The sequence below is a fragment of the Stegostoma tigrinum genome, chromosome 4, assembly GCF_030684315.1.
Source record: "Stegostoma tigrinum isolate sSteTig4 chromosome 4, sSteTig4.hap1, whole genome shotgun sequence".
Taxonomy (NCBI): domain Eukaryota; kingdom Metazoa; phylum Chordata; class Chondrichthyes; order Orectolobiformes; family Stegostomatidae; genus Stegostoma; species Stegostoma tigrinum.
This window is the reverse complement of record NC_081357.1, coordinates 67,689,577-67,707,382: the sequence shown is the minus strand read 5'-3', so window position 1 is coordinate 67,707,382 and position 17,806 is coordinate 67,689,577.

Below are 17,806 nucleotides of genomic sequence, written 5' to 3'. Positions count from 1 at the left end.
GAATGTGTGCTAGCAGTTACAGGAAAAGTTCAGCTGTGAGGTTCATTCAAAGCAAAACCCAAAAGTCAGCACTCACTCTAGATTCACTAACAGCAAGTGATTTTTGAATTCATTGCTAATTCATGAAAGTAAAACTCGAAAACACCAAAAGGTTTTACAATCATCAAATAACACGTAACTCTTTCAATGCTTATTTAAAGCTCCTAATAGAGGTTTATAATATGGAGCCGAACAATGGGAACTGTGATTCTTAATTTGACGTTGTTGGTGATTAGGATCTAAACGTATAGATTGACTATCAACTCCTTGCTCTTTCTTCATAAATTAAAATGGAGAGGGGCCCTTTTTTTTGCTATGGCTCCAGTTTAAAAACAAGGAAGTTCAAAGCTGCTCTTTTTCATTTATTTGCAAGCTAATCATTTCATGGACAACAGAAATTTATAATGTATGCTATACGCAGTGTGCATCATTCAAGTTGAACAAGGGACAGGGAACAGGAAGATGTAGTGAAGAAGGGTCACGGGACTCGAAGGGTTAATTTGGCTTTGACTCAACAGATGCCGCCAGACCTGCTGAATTTCTTCAAAAATTTCGGTGTTTTGTATTTCAGGTCTACAGCATCTGCAATTTTTGTTTTATTTTAACAGGAAGGTGGCATTGGCTTGATCAAGGAATTTGATTCTCTGGTCCTGAAATAATGAATAGAAAATATAAACAAAACATAAATAGAATCCTCAAGAGAAGGAAGTTACATGCATTTACCAAAAGAAAAGCCTTACTTAAAGGAAAGTAAGATCAACAGTCCAGATTGATGTCATCTTTTAATAATCAAAAAATGTACTGACAAATGACAGCAAGAAGATATAGAGGATAACAGAATAATTGACCGTTCATTAGCATTAATTGTTGACTGTGGGTGGTCTTTTACTCATGAAAACAGAGATAACTAACTGCCACTTGCATTATCCCTGAACAAAAAATGGCAGACAGGGTTCCTGACTTGGCCAAAATGGTGCACAGCCTGAACTTTAGAACTCTCATCCACAAACCATGAATCTACTGATTTCACCAAGGACAGAACTGAGGCAGATTGTACTTTGTACATCTGTAGTTAATAGATGCAGCCGCACAGGTTTAAGTACAGTTATCTTCAAACATATTTAGCATTCACTGATTGGATTCCAAAGTATGACTTGTGGGCTGTATACATTTCAGAAGAAGGTCTAAAACTGTTAAGAGTTCTTTGGAGAGAGATAAGTCACACTTTTGAATAGGACAAGTGAGCTTTGGGTAGTGGTAAGGTGCCTTTTTGGAAGTGGTCAAGTGCCCTTTGGGAATGTCAAATGGAGAAATTAATAAGCATCAAAAAGGATAAACTCATTGGAACTGTCAAGCTCATTACAACTGTCAAGTTGTCAAAGGAACCACCAAGCTGTCTTGAGGGATATCAAGCTGTCAAGGCATATAAAACATTTTACTTTTAAATTTTTGAAAAGAAGAATCTCAGTTTCATTAAAAAATGCTTGCTCTTTCTTGTTAATATACATCTGAAGGCTATCATTAGGATTTGAGCTGATTTCGCTATCTCTTGTTAATAGTGGAGTGACTGTAAGTTCACAATTTAACAGATAGCTTCAAGTGATTATAAAATCTATGATTACAAATATTTGTTTTTAAAAGGGATTAATGGATAAACTACTGGGATAATTATTTGGTTTACATGGCTAAGTGTTTAAGGAACATGAATGTACTTTAATGATTAAAGATGGACTTTAATGAGTGAGAGTTTTCATTTTAAAGAAGCTGAATTTTTCCATTTTTGGCTGTACCAATGTTAAGGAACCTAATGGATGATCTCCCACCATGGGCCATAGTGACTTTTCTCAAACATTCTTCAGCTGCTCATCTTATTAATATGCACACACCAGGCTCCAGGACACCCTTTTTGTTCAGTTGTGCAGCAGAAAAAGGAGAAATGCTGGCTGTTCCCACAACTGTCCTGTTTTTAACATTGTCAATGTCACATTTATACCTTAGCTGCAGATCACTTCGGTCACTGCAAGCTAGGAAATGGCCTTCATCCTCTGCTGCTCAACCTTCATCCCTCAGGCTATGGTTGAGTTTGGGTAATTGGCAATCAATTTGCCAACAGAAGTCTGGAAATTCTGGAGGATAGGGTAGTGGAGATGAGGGCAGTGCTTTATCATGCACAGCACTAAATGCTGCCAGCCTGGGTGGAGTTTGTCATGCCGGTGCTGTCTCCAGGATAGGAAGAAACGCCCAATAATGTAGAAAGAATGTTAATGACCATCTGCGCTCCCCAGGGGTAAATGTCATTACTTTCTCTCTCTGCTACTTCACACTCAGCCTAACTCTGTCATTGCAAATGCCTCCTGCTGAAGCTAATAGTCAATCACTCTCACTGGAGAGCATTTAGCTGATCCATTTAGTGGCTCTCACTCATCTCCTGCCCTCAAGCTGTTAACATTTCCTGCCCTTCTGCATCCTACCACCATCTAGGGACACAGCATCACCTTTCTTTATCCTGCACCACCACTAGCAGCTATGCTAGAGTCTTTCATCTCATTCAACATCACATTGCAGGAGAAAACATCGAATTACAAAATGAAGAGGGCAACGATGGGGGGATTTGTGGCTGACATTCATGTACTTATCTCTTGTGAGGAGAAGTTCCTTGAACTGGTTGGAGCATATCAGAACTAATCATTTGTGGTTGCTGAGTGCTCTGTGTTGAAATGAGCAAATGTATTTCATTGAGCTGCTCTCTCATTATCACTATTATAAAAGGAATCTTAATGTGCTCAAGTTTCTTTCCCTATTGTAAAAATTAATAATCTTACTTTGCTTATGCAGACATCAGCAGCACCCATGCCCTGCTCCAAAGAGACCAGCTCCTCATTTCATCAGTTCCTCATCCACCTTTGACGAAAGAGCCACAGATTCCTCAGACATCTTCTCAGCCACAAGATGACCTCATAGAATTGACCCCTAATACCTTGGTGTAAATACAGCAAACAGGTTTACCTGAGACGTGGGTGAAGTGGATCAAAGACTGGAGGAGTGCACCAACTTTGTCAGTTCTCTGTGGGCTTCAGCTTTGTGTTGTCTCCATGGAAATGACGGTGGTTCTGTTGGAAACTGGGTCCAGCAGAACCCTCAGTAGCCGTTGGAAATACAGACCTGCACTTCATTTCTAAAACCATTAGTGCTTGAGGTTAGCAGCAAGGCAAGGAGGGGGCAAGAGATCTTAACCTGATTCCAGGTGCCCCTTCCTCTCAACTATACAGCAGGCACTCAGGCAGAGGGGGAGCCTCACACACACAGGCATCCAGAAGACTCCAATCGGGGCACTCCAGCAATGTTAGGCCTCACCAGCTCCACTCTGTTTGTGATCCCCAACCCTGTGAAAATTGCAACTAAGTTGGGCAAGTCGATATCAGGGCAAATACTGTCAAAGCATCTGGGCTGCCTCGCCACACATGCCCGGGCTTGTTTGCACAAACCTCCAGGCCAAGAGGCTCCTACATTATGGGCTTCCTCTACCCCAGCTGCAGAATCTAGAACTGTACCTAACTGCAATGGGAATGGAAGTACAAAATATTCTTAGGGAACATAGCTGGATCAGGGACATGTCATAGTAAATAGAATCGTGCATCAGTGTACATTAAATCAGCGCACATCTGATTGACTGTGGATCAAGGTAACATGTCAGAGTTAAACAGCTTCCATATACTTCACAAGGAAGACTTCCCCAGTTATACTGGTGAGGTATTGTTTATCTCTGAGAAGAATTCTGGACCACATCATATTTCAGATATGCCTCAAGTCTTACTTTCCTGATTACTGCCAAAATAATTTTTTAAGGAGGAGATCACTGACACCAAATTTAATACGAACGCTTTGTCAACAATGTTTGCCTCCACTCAATGTTCCACACTTACAGCCAATGTGTACATGTGCGACTACATGTTCATTCATGGCTGTACACTGGTCTGGGGGCAAATGTTCATTCTGCCTTTTGGTCTGATAGTGAAGTGCACACTCCTTTAAGAATGGGTGAAATCTAATGCTCAATGACCATCTAAACTCTGCCTCATGCACAAACATATCCAACCCACCCGATGGACAAAATAAAGTACCTTAGTCGACCCACTGCAAATTCATGAGCAGACATTTTTCATCCTTGTTACACAGTTGAGGCCTGACAGAAGGTGTCAAAGTGACCAGAAGTATGCCTGAGTCAGTTCAAAGTTGTGCCTGACAGTCAAAAGTCCAGCCCTCTATCCATTTATGCAGCTGTCCCTGTCAATTCTGACATGTTCATATCCAACACTTTTAATAGATGATATGTATCTTCAATTTGCTCCACAGCTCCTGACCTACTGTGAAATCATGCCCATTGCTATATCCAGCAAAATCTCATTGAAACCAAGCTAGCGGTCAGCTGTAAAAAAAATTCCTACTCTTCAGTGCCTCCTGCCTTGGTATGCAATATCAGATTCCAAAATTATTTCAGCACTGGCCCCTTTTTTTGTCATTATTTCCTCTGCATCCCAACAAAATGCCTCCCATTCCCACACATCAGTATCCAGTTTTCCTTGATATAACATGGATTGCCCTTGATAATCCCCACCTGGAATTTACAGACAAAGCCTCCAGGATTGATTGTGAATACAGCTCCAACTGAGCAAGGCCCAGCCTCTACAGCTGACTGACCTGTACTCCTTGACCTGCAGGAGTGCAATAGATACATTCAAGAGGGCAATTTTATTATTTTATAACAATTTAATGGAAATAATGTGCAGGCAAAAGAGAAAGGGCAAGAGATTGGAACCATTTTAAAATGTTTAGACAGCAAGTGCAGACACAATTGGGTAAATATCCTCCTTCAATGCCAAAACAATTCTGTAACTATTATTCTGTAAAGCCCATGCCCATACATGACTTGCCCAAGACTTCATGGATAATCTCTCATTTGCCCCTGGCCAATAGTGATCGAGCCATCTGTACTGACCATGGTCCATTTCACCAAACAACATGATAGGATAGCCCTGTTTGACCATAACTCACTCCTCAGACTGATATCTCTACAATACTCTTAACTGTACAACCTGTAATCTCTGAATGGTTGCCTTTGGCATGCAGGATTGACTGTGGCCTAATCTATGGACTACAAGGCTACAGATAGCCAGACCCTGGTAGGCACCAGCCTCCTGTCTGACTGTGGTCAAATCCCTGGACTGAAATTGGATGACTCTATTGATTGTCTGTGCCAGAGCTCCAAAGTAAAGTTTTGGAAGCTCTGAATTGATGCATGAATTGGTTTGAGAGTAGCAATGATGATATGGTGAGGCCAGTGGTTTACCAATGTCACTTGCATGGGCAAAGGGTTGAGGAGGATTGTGGTCATGAAGCATGCAGGGATCGGGCAGCACTGTCGTTCAGTGGTTAGCACCGCTGCCTCACAGCGCCAGGGACCTGGGTTCGATTCCACCCTTGGGCGACTGTCTGTGTGGAGTTTGCACGTTCTCCCTGTGTCTGCGTGGGTTTCCTCCGGGTGCTCAGGTTTCCTCCTACAGTTCAAAGATGTGCAGGCTAGGTGGATTGGCCATGCTAAATTACCCATAGAGTTCAGGGATGCATAGATTAAGTGGGTTACCAGGGGGTGGGATGCTATGAGTGTGAATGCGGATTTGTTGGGCTGAAGGGCCTGTCTCCACACTGTAGGGATTCTATGGTCTGAAGAAGCAACTGCAGGATGGCCAGGGCTAGTAGTTGGTGAGCTGCAGCCACCAGGCATATACTCTGATTTACATGTCAAGAATTTGTACCGTTTAGTCTCCCGGCAGAGGAGCAGAGAGTTAGAAAATAGCATTTAAAGAAGTCACATTGGAACTAAAATCAGATCACCACTCGATTCTGAAATGCCTATTTACCATGTGTGCACAATGTGTGTATTTCCACAACAGCAGCGTGACTGGGCAGGGTAACTGCTAGTGCTAGAGAAATTGCAATACTGTCAGAAATGATTGAAGTTCACCATTGCTGTAGTTGCCACAGCAGTACAAAATCATGAGAAAAATGAGGATAAGTTTTATTTTATATACTCTACAAAAAAATCTCTATGTTTTGCAGTCCAGATGTACTTTGCTGCTTAAGTAAAGCTTGTTTGAATTTCCTCTTTTATGTTAAGGAAGTTGACAACTGCTAAAATAGGTCGACAGTAGTGAACATGAACATGTTAATTACTGCACTAAAACCAGTGTGGAGAAGAAACAAATCCCGCTTTTATTTTTTCATCCATTCTATTTGCAATATGTTGATAAGGTAAGATTACAGACCTGTATTACTCAAAGTCTAAATTAAAATATTATTGAATTCTTGCTGCGAAGCTGGCATTGTTCTGTAAAATCCTTCATGGCGCAATGGAATTTTTTTTGTGAGTATTATTTTATATGCATTTGGTTCCAGTCCATTTAGTATGTTCCAAATCTTGCAATCTTATTCCCCTTCCTTGTGGTGGAAATGACATCCTTATTTTGAATGCAACACATGACACAATTGCCATCATCAGAATACAGTACAGTAATCCATAACATGTCAGAAACAATCTACAAAGGAGGACTTATTTATTTTGCTGTAGGTATTGGAGCTGGGCAAAATAGGTCTTCATGTCACTGAATAAATAAAATAGTTATAACTGTACCTTGGTGCATTGAATAGTACAATGCATCTGTGCCAGTGCCAAAATGTTATTAGAAAAGAAATTTCTTCCCATAGTCATTAAACCAGGGTGCCTTATTTTCAATTCAACCCCACATGTTAATTCTTCACGCTCACACCATCAATAACTCCTCTGAGCCAGTTTCCCTGAAGATCTAATTAGAATTTGCAGCTTAAATATAAATATTCAAAAAAAACACAACATAAATAATGAGAGAAAAGCTGAATAATTTTGCTGATTTTTAAGCAGACCCCTGCTGCTGAGAATTCTTTCAGGAGTAGGGAAATGCTGAGTGATTAAATTTTCGAGCAGAAATAACTTGGAAATGTTTAATGATGTTAACTCAGATCATAAGCACATCAGATTTCCTTCTGGATAATTTCATTCAGATTGCAGTTGTTTCAGGCAGCTTTTAGCAGTATCAGTTTATTTTATCCAAAGATATGTTGGACACTCTTCAGCCACTGAAACAATGATTTTTATACAGCACCTTACTTCAACAAGCTTTCATATGTATTTCTGTTTTTATTTCAGTTGCTACTCAGAGAGTAATGCTTTAACAAGTTTTCTGTGCAATATTTCATGAAATGACTTTTGTTAAACCATGTGTAGGGTAAATTGGACAATAGCTATTGACAATTCCAATTCTGTACAGTGTTGGTATGCATAGCCATTTTGTGAATTATTTGAAATAAACACTAACCAAAGAAAAATCTTAAAGTTTGATTATTTGGCATTTCTTGGGAAAATTCTTAATGACAGCCTCAATTATTGGCTAACATTTTACACACAGGTCAACTAAGTTTTGAGAAAACTTGGATAAAAGCCAGCAAAAAAGCATGATAAATTAGGGTAACCTCGACTCCTGTCAAATACCCCTGACGAAGGGATTTTTGGGTAAATTCCAGGTCTATCATTTCCTCATTGTGGGACAATGTGTTCATATACAAGTGGGATCGAGGAGTTGAAGACCACAGTAGGTATCCAAAAAAGCAATCAAGGCAAACTGGTGGGGAGTGGATTCCAGCCTAACACTGCAGTAAGCTTCTATTCTTGCTCCTCCCCAGGTAGCATACAACTAGGAGGATTCTTATGGCTGCTGGTTTAATTGCTCTGGCTACCACACTAATCAGGCACTTCCCATAATTACTGTCTTTCTTTGCCCCTTCCCCCCCTCTCTAAGACTGTCATTCTTCTATCCTTTAACTCATAAAGCATGCAGACAATGTGGGCATGATTCGAGGGCAAACTGGCTAGACACCTGATTTAACTTAGAAATGTACACATTTCCTTTAGAGGACAACTTTTCTTCCAGCTGTATCAGAAAATTATGGAAGCAGTTTCCATTTTGGCTGCTCACAGTCGTGTTTCTCAAAACAAGCAACAACCAAGAGATTAAAATAAATAACAGAACTTCACAGACTGTATAACAAACATCAATCATAAAGTATTTCAAATGTTAACAAAAACACAGAACAGACATTTACTGCAACTCTACTAATCCCAGCATGTGATTTATAATTATCGGTTTTACTCAAACCTTCAAAATGTTAATGTAACTTTTTCACAGAAAAAATAAACAAACAGAAGTTTTCACTATCAGTCAGTCAGTTCATTACAACAATACAGGCCATTTGGCCCTAAACACAAAATATACTATCATAGTTCCAACTGGGCAGAAGAGCTTGAAGTGATTCCTCTGGTGAAGGCAATGTTTTTATAAATTTCACAAGAAGCATTCTGTCTATGCAACAAGCATCATTGGCAACAACAGGTATATTTGGCTTCTTGATTGCAGCTGTTTTATACTGTTTCTATAATCAACAAATTTTAACCTGGAGAAGTCTGCACACTGTGCTTAATGTTGTCACTGCACAAATGCACGAGATTAAAATAGTTTCATCATCAATAAATATATCTCTTCTCCCCCTCTTCTTAGCACTTTTCTTTTAGCTTGGTCATCATTCTCCAACTGTGAAGATGAGTGGGAAACCTGTTCCCAGGCTTTTGTTAATGTTGCCCTTATGGCGGCTTCAGGGAGATGTGCAGTGTCCTGGAGTGATATTCTCTTCACTTCTGTCCTGTGCTCCTAATAAGTCATTCAGATTTGTAAAAGAACTAAAAGCAATATCTAAGCATCAAGATTCCTGCTGTTTTATCTGAACTGGATATCCTCTACACTGCTACAGATAATTCTTTTCTTCAAGATCTACTACAATAGGCCAAAGGTCAGCCAAACATTTTACACAGCAGAAAATGGATCATAGTTGACTTGGTTCCAATGTTCCACTACTCATGGCCTGCATGGGTTTGTGGCTGATCCTTTTTCAGATCTTAGGTTTCAAGTTGGTATAAAATTATTACCAAAAATCAAAGGGATCATATGATTTATGTCATAATCCAGGGTAATGAATGTTTTTTTTTGACAAGCTAACTTGTCATGTTTGCCTAACATTACTTATCCACATAAAAACTGAAAGAACTGTGGACACTGTAAATCAGAAACAAAAACAGAAGTTGCTGGAACATCTCAGCAAGCCTGGCAGCATCTGTGAAGAGAAATCAGAGTTAACGTTTCGCATCTGAGGAAGGGTCAGCAGACCCGAAATGGTAACTCTAATTTCTCTTCACAGATGCTGCCAGACTCTGAGCTTTTCCATCAACTTCTGTTTTTGTTACTTATGCACATTTAGATTTGCAGTGGGTTTATATTCCCATTTCCAAATTAGAGTTAAGTTTTTAAAGTTTTGAAAAGCCCCTCTGAATCTTACGTTATTTCCTCCCTAATTTCCTCTCGTCCCCTTACTTCTCAAGCCTGGAGTTTTGGCAGGAGTTCTCCCACTGCCACATCGAAATTTGGCAGCAGTGAGTTGAAGGAAGATTGCAATGTAGGATGGCAGAATGAACTGACAGAAAAAGAATGCTAGCTTGAACTAAGGTGGAGAAGATATTGGTGTCAAATTGTATTGAAAAGTGGGAAAGAGAAGATATCAGTGTGAACTGGTATTGTTGAGACAAACTCTCTCCTTAGAATGAAGCGAAATCAAATTGAGGTTAATATCTGTTTGATGTGTACAGCAGTGTCTTCAACATGAGGTCTGTTTTGAAATGCCTCTAAAACGGTTCCTTGCAGTTTTTACAACCTCAAGGTAGAGGTCGCATGGCAATACTGGACCAAAAAGGACATTTGACGACAGTGACATTTCAATTGAAACATTGCCTTTTACGTAACAAACAAAACAAAACACGCATGCATGATTCGTAATTGTGAGTAACCAAATCACATACCACACAAATGGTTCTCATACAATAACTGCTTGCTATTTTCGTGAGTCCCACTTGTCCATTTATTTACATTCATAGCAAGCATGATATTTAAAGTGTTGGTGCTTGGGATGGTATGCATGTGGATTGTCAGCCTTTCTTCAATGTCTGCTGGTTGGAGTTTTGTGCTGTCTGGCTCAGTTTCAAAATCTTCTCAGCTGACTCTGCTGCTCTATGCTGTTGCCTTAGACACGTCTTGCCTTGAGTTGCATTAACTATGTCCAGCAAGGCAATCTTTTCTTTTCATTTACTTTGGCATTAAGTTTCTTTAATTTTCATGAGGTCAGGCCTTCTCTGTCTTGCACTTTTTTTAGTCTATTCATCAATTGATGTGGCCGCCAAAACACTGTAAGTCTCTTGGGTGTTTGAGATTATTAGTCTGAGTTTTCAATTTGTTTCTGCTGACGTGAGTGGCTTCAACGTTATATCTAATATCTGAAATTCCAGATCTTCAGTCTTGCTATGGTATTGGGCTCTTAAAATAAATTGTCCTCACAACCTGTCACAGAACTTTAACGTTATCTTTGAGCATTTCACTTTTGGGTTGCTATTTGGTCTACAAAGCTCATAATGTCATAAAATACAGAAAGAACTGCAGATGCTCAAAAACTGAAACAATAACAAATTGCTGGAAAATATCAGCAGATCTGGCAGCATTTCTGGCACTATGTTTTGTTGCATTCAAAGTAAGGTCTTATTGAAGTATCTCTTAGATGGCTGAGCATTGTGTGTGCACTTCATAGTAGGGATCACATGGCTCTGGCAGACCAAGAAGGACATTTGCACATAATTGCATTTCAATCCAAACAAGATCCCTGTATAATCTATCCAGAGACAGCAAAGTTGGGACCGGACATTTGGATGTGCGAAAGACATTTTTGGGGAAATCATGGTTGATTGCTCTGTTGGAATTTCAAAAATTATTTTTTTTCTTTCTTTATATTAGAAGTCTATCAACTGTCAAGATATATGAGCTGAAGGTAAAATGCAGTGCTTTATTTTTAATATATAGACTCAGAACTTTAAGCAGAATCTTATCGGGTTTTGAATAATGTGTTCTATGGTTAAAAATTTGGGATAATTGTGTAAGAACTTCAATGGCTTTTCCCATTGTTGGAAGCAAAAAATTGCATTTTCCAACACAGTTCTAGATGTCAAGATGAGATTCTTCCCAAGGATCAGTAAGGTGGCTGTTGACAAGAATTATTATTTGTTGTCAGCTGCAGGAACTGCACATCACAGTCTAATAATATCTAGCTGCCCATCATATCACTGCTGTGAGAAAACTAGATGCCAAGGAATCCCAACATGAAAGCCTATAACTCCAGCTCACTGCTACCACTTCCAGCCCTCAATGTCAGACACCAGTCACCAGCAACTCCATGGGCAGCAGATGCATGAAGCCCACATCCACAGACTTTGGCATTAGACACCTTCAATCTGCTCTTAGTCATCATTGCACTGCTCTGATCCACTTGAACCACATGACCACGCTGCATCACAGGGCACATCTGCAAATATCATTACAAAGCTGCTGCAAAGACTCCCATCAGTCAGGGGACCCAGCACAGTAAAGGGCAGAGTCTGATACTTCAGCAGTGTAAATCAGGTATTTGGGGCAGACAGGGTCAGGATCATCTCCTTTGAAGAGGTGAGGAGTTGAATGTCAGGCACCCCACCACTTGCCTTGATTCGTTCTGTCACATTGTGGGCTATTTTCCCTTGGAATGAGAGCAGGGAGGTGAGAGGGGACTCCACAGCTTTTAGTACTGGTACAGTGGTGGAAAGGTGGTGAGGAGTCCCAAGTGAGTAGGCAACACAGATGCTATGCATGATTAGCAACATGAGGGCTTTCTGGGTCAAGGTGATGAAAGACATTGTATGTGAGAGTGAGAGTGGTAGAGCATGAGCCTTATTGAGAGGTGGATGCTATAGCAGAGATGGACTGTGAGGGTGAGGTTGCAGAGATTTGATGGTGGCACTTACCCTGGTGAAGAAGAGATGGTCATTGACTTTCTTCCTGCACTGTTGTGCATTCCTCTAGTGGCCACATTAGCCTGAGTGGTGACCTCAGACGAGGTGAGCAGGCTCTGGTGTCATGCCTCTTGTGCCAGACCGGGGAAGAAAGCAATTCTCTTCGGTACCATCCCATCCAGATGCCAAATCCTCCTTATTAATGGCAAATAACAGGAACCATGCAGGGTTGCAGAGTTGTGAAGGTGTGAAACAACCTTGTAAAAATGGCGCTGGTACCAGGGATGCTGGCTTGCTCAGAGATATCCAGACAATGATGAGTTCTTCTCACTACTATGATTGGGAGAATTGGGCTAGTGTTGCATGAGAAGTGTACCAGAGGCGAGTTTGGGACAATAGGTCAAGAAATCATGCTGGACTTCACAAAGAGAAAAACTTTCCATGAAATGCAACAAATTTAACATTGAGCCAAATAAGACAAGATTCTGACCCAAAAAGCCCCAAAATTCTCCAAAACAACTAAGTACGCAATTAATTTTGTGTTTCCAATAATTGGACTTGCCCTTTCAGATTTTCATTTAATTAATTTCCTTCAATACAAGTGGAGGATATGTTCATACCTACACTTTCAGTCGCAAAATCCAAGTAACTACTTGTTTTTGCATATCAGGGCCATTCTTGAGTTGTCAGATTTCACGGGCTGTCTCAGCTTTTCACAGTTACTTTTCAGCATTTATTAGTTTTCTGGTCTGGCACAAATGTTTATTGCTCAATATCGTTTTATGTATTGCTGGAGAACATCTTGTTTCAACTTCCAAAAATATGTTTTAAACATCATTATAAAATGCAAGTTCACCTATTACATTTAATTTGATTCAATTGATCAGTTTACGGATTTGAAATGTTCACATTTTTACCACATCCCTGCCTCCTACTTTCCTCACTGATGGGAAGTACTCATTGTCTATTACGCAGGGCTAGAAATGGAATGATGTGGGCTGTTAAGTCTATCATATGTTCTTTCACATTCAGTTGGTAACAAATGGAAATTTCAACAAAGTGATCTTGATAATATCTCATTTTTATTGTCTTCAGAAGTCACATTTGAAAAGTTTTTCTGAGGACAGGCAGAACTGCGAAATTTCTGGCAGTTGTTTTGGGTTGAGAGCCCAAACCATTGAAGCACCAGTGGTTTTATCTGAAAAATTTAAAATAATACACCTGAACCAAGGACTTTATAATGAGACAATCTAGAGATCCAATTTGTCTACAATAACAAGACAACCTCATCCAAAACAACAAACAGTGGTACAAACACAACAAAAACTCAAAAGTTTAGCAACAGTTTTAGAGACTCAGGAATGGAAACTTGTCTCAGGCTGCAAAAATACTGAATAGTGCTCATTATAAACAATACCTGATACTCCGTTCTATGGGCACTTCATATGGGTTTTATCCTTAAATTGAGAATATGGTTGAAAACTGAATATATTCAAAACTCCTCATCCCCTCAATACTTGCTTGTCAGGTATATTTGCTTTCATTCCTTTTAATAAATTGTTGAAGTATTAAAAGAACTGTGAATTTGAAGCCAAAGATGTCTTACTTGTAAATAGCGAGAGACACAATTCTCTAAATTTGCTTAGTGTTCAACAATTGCTTCATTATTTTTGAAGAGAACAAGTAGTAATCCTGGCAATGGATAACGTTGGATGGGATTCTCCCTGGAACTGCCTCTGTAACTTTTATGGAAGTTCAGCCAAAATCTCATTTATAAATGTAAATAGGGTTTACACGCTATACTCACAGCAAGGCCCCCTCCCTTGCATGTGGCCAGTCAGCAATAGATTAACTTCAGTAATCCACAGCCTAAAACTGAACAGCTTGGCTGCCTAAGGAGCATAAAAGCAAATGAATTAGGTGCAGAAATAGGCCATTTGGCCCTTTGAGTCTAGTCTGCCATTCAATAAAATCAAGGCTCTTCTGTTTGTATTTTGCATTCCATATTCCCATAAACCCCTGATAAGATTTGATTCTATTGCATAAAAGCATCTATCTGCCTATGTTCAAATATTTGATTTTTTTCAGGAATCTAGATGACTCCAAGGGTGTAATTAATATAAGCTTCTTAGTAACAGCCCAACAAACTGATCCATTATTTAAAGAAAATCTCTAGTTTGGGCTGCTCACACTGAAGTTGAAGCAGAAGCAGTCCCTGAGTGCTACTGAATTAAAAATGAGGTGCTAATGAAGAAATGGAGTCTCTACCTCACAGAGCTGGGAATAAGGAATGGCCAGTGGTCTACCAGTTAGTGGCGCCATCACAGATAGCATAGGAATATGTTTCAGCTAGTTCACAAAGTTCTGATGGCTGGGCACGACAGTATATGCAAAACCCATGCACTCCTCAGCCAGCATTTCTATAGGCCACAGCTCCACAGAGATGTTTTAAGGTTTTGTGCACACCTGCTACACCTGCCAAGTTGTGGGAAAGCCCCAGGCTTCAATACGACCTGCACCAATGATTTCAGCGCTGGCTTTTGAGGAACCATTCAGTAAAGTGTAAGTGGACTCTGCAGGACCCCAGACCAAAATAAGAGGGGGCTACAAGTGTATCCGTATCATCATGGATGTGGCTACTTAGTTCCAAGAAGCTGTTTCTTTGAGATCCATTTCCGCCAAAAAACATTACAGCAAAACAATACTAATAGAACTCAACAAATTCTTTACTGAGATCCCCTGTTGGTTCAGGACTTATTTTATATGCCCAAAATATCCAAGGAAGCAAAGAGTAACTTGGGCATGAGCCAGTGGAAGTTTTCTACATATCATCAACCATCATAGGGGGCACTGGAACACTCCTTAAGCATAAGGACAAGGGCATAGTAGCATGAGTATCCTGAAGGCTAAGATGAAGGAATAGAGTTTCTTCTATTTATCACCAGGGAATCACCAATCAACCCACCAGTTTTCCTCCAGTTTAATTGGTTTATGGGCACAAAGTTCAAGACCCTCAGAACCCAATCAAGAAGCGGCTTTAGAACAGCAGGAGCAAGTTCCCACATTAGACTATGTAACAGAGTTTTGAGATTGAATCTCGTGAACCCATAAGGGGGCCCAAGCACATTCGAAAATCTGCCCGACAGTGATATTAACAAAAGGCCAGAGCATGAACCTTTCCATCAGGAGACAATGTGTTAGTGCTCCTACCAATGTCAGGTAAATGCATAAAAACCCAGTTCAGTAGCCAATATAGAATGGCAAAGAAGCTCAGGAAACTCTCTGACTGAGAACCCTGGAAGGAAGAAAGAAAATCTGTGTTACATCAGTATGATATCACCAAGAAGGGGATAAAACAGGTCTGTCCCATTGCCATCAACATAGAGGGTGAGAGTAGCAGTGGCATTGAATTGGTACAGCCCACACTGCATACCCTCCTACATACTTAATTGTTTTGGAAATACTAGCAAACTCAGACTCCTTATTTGCTTCCCTAAGTACAGCAATGTGAGTGGGCTTAAACAGGCTGTGCACTAAAGGACTTATAAAGAGACAAACAAGGTTGCAAAACGCTATCTCTACATGATCAGAATATGGGAGATACTCTTCCATAAAGCAACATCCTTATCATTGGCTAGGTCTAGAACTGTTTGCCCCAGGTTCAGGAGATGCTGGAACTCCAGCTAATAACGTCTAGCAGCGGGAGCTGGGGCTCACTGAATTGTGCTTGTGCTAAAGTAGATGCTCCACAAGGCTCTACCTTGACTACCAAAAAATTAATGCAGTGACCAGAGTTGACCCCTACCAGCTATCTCCCCTGAGCAGGAACATTGCGTGCTTAGGGTAGGTAAAGAAGCCTACATTACGAATACAGTTATCCTCAAGGGGTATGGGCAGGATCCCTTCATTATCCACATAATAATAGCTCTGCCTTCATAACATCAAATGGGTTATACCTGATGTCAACCCATCTCATTGGACTCTGAAATACCTCAGCTACCTTTCCACCTTTAAGGTCTACTGAAAGCTTATCCCAAACTTCAGTACAGTAGCTGAACTGCTGACAGGCCTGTTACAGAGAAAAGCAAGGGTGATAAGACCTGAGAGCTGCAAGGCAGGGGTTGAAAAGCTGAAGTCCATTTTAACAAGCTAGTTAATGTTTGTGTTCCATTCGTCATGCAGAGTAAATATTGTGACCATGCATCATAACCCCAGGTCACCTATAGGTATATTGAACTTTAGTCACAACATCTGCTTTTTAAAAGAAGAAAATAGGTTTACAGCCATAGGTTGCCTACAGATGTGCATTCAGTGGCTGCCTGCCGAGAAGAAGTCTAAATTAAAGAAGATTCGGATGGAGAAAATACATGACATAGTGAATTTGTAATCTCCTGGGAATATTTTAGAACATTACAGCACAGTAGGCCCTCCGGCCCTCGATGTTGTGCCAACCTGTCATACCGATCTCAAGCCCATCTAACCTACACTATTCCATGTACGTCCATATGCTTGTACAATGACGACTTAAATGTACCTAAAGTTGGCAAATCTACTACCATTGCAGGCAAAGCGTTCCATTCCCTTACTACTCTCTGACTAAAGAAACTACCTCTGACATCTGTCCTATATCTTTCGCCCCTCAATTTAAAGCTATGCCCCCTCGTGCTCGCCGTCACCATCCTAGGAAAAAGGGTCTCCCTATCCACCCTATCTAACCCTTTGATTATATTATATGTTTCAATTAAGTCACCTCTCAACCTTTTTCTCTCTAATGAAAACAGCCTCAAGACCCTCAGCCTTTCCTCGTAAGACCTTCCCTTCATACCAGGCAACATCCTAGTAAATCTCCTCTGCACCCTTTCCAAAGCTTCCACATCCTTCTTATAATGCGGTGACCAGAACTGTACGCAAAACTCCAAGTGCGGCCGCACCAGAGTTTTGTGCAGCTTCACCATAACCTCTTGGTTCCGGAACTCGATCCCTCTATTAATAAAAGCTAAAACACTGTATGCCTTCTTAACAGCCCTGTCAACCTGGGTGGCAACTTTCAAGGGTCTGTGTACATGGACACTGAGATCTCTCTGCTCATCTACGCTGCTAAGAATCTTACCATTAGCCCTGTACTTTGCCTTCTGGTTACTCCTACCAAAGTGTATCACCTCACACTTGTCTGCATTAAATTCCATTTGCCACCTCTCAGCCCACCTATGCAGCTTATCAATGTCTCTCTGCAACCTACAGCGTCCTTCGTCACTATCCAAAACTCCACTGACCTTAGTGTCGTCTGCAAATTTACTAAAACATCCTTCTACGCCCTCATCCAGGTCATTTATAAAAATGACAAACAGCAGTGGACCCAACACCAACCCTTGCGGTACACCACTAGTAACTGGTCTCCAGGATGAACATTTCCCTATCAACTACCACCCTCTGTCTTCTTTCAGCAAGCCAATTTCTGATCCAAACTGCTATGTCTCCCACAATTCCATTCCTCCACATTTTGTACAATAGCCTATTGTGGGGAACCTTATTGAACACCTTGCTGAAATCCGTATACACTACATCAACCAGTTTACTCTCATCTACCTGTTTGGCCACCTTCTCAAAGAACTCAATAAGGTTTGTGAGGCACGACCTTCACTTCACAAAACTGTGCTGACTATCCCTAATCAATTTATTCTTTTCTAGATGATTATAAATCCTATCCCTTATAACCTTTTCCAACACTTTACCAACAACTGAGGTAAGGCTCACCGGTCTATG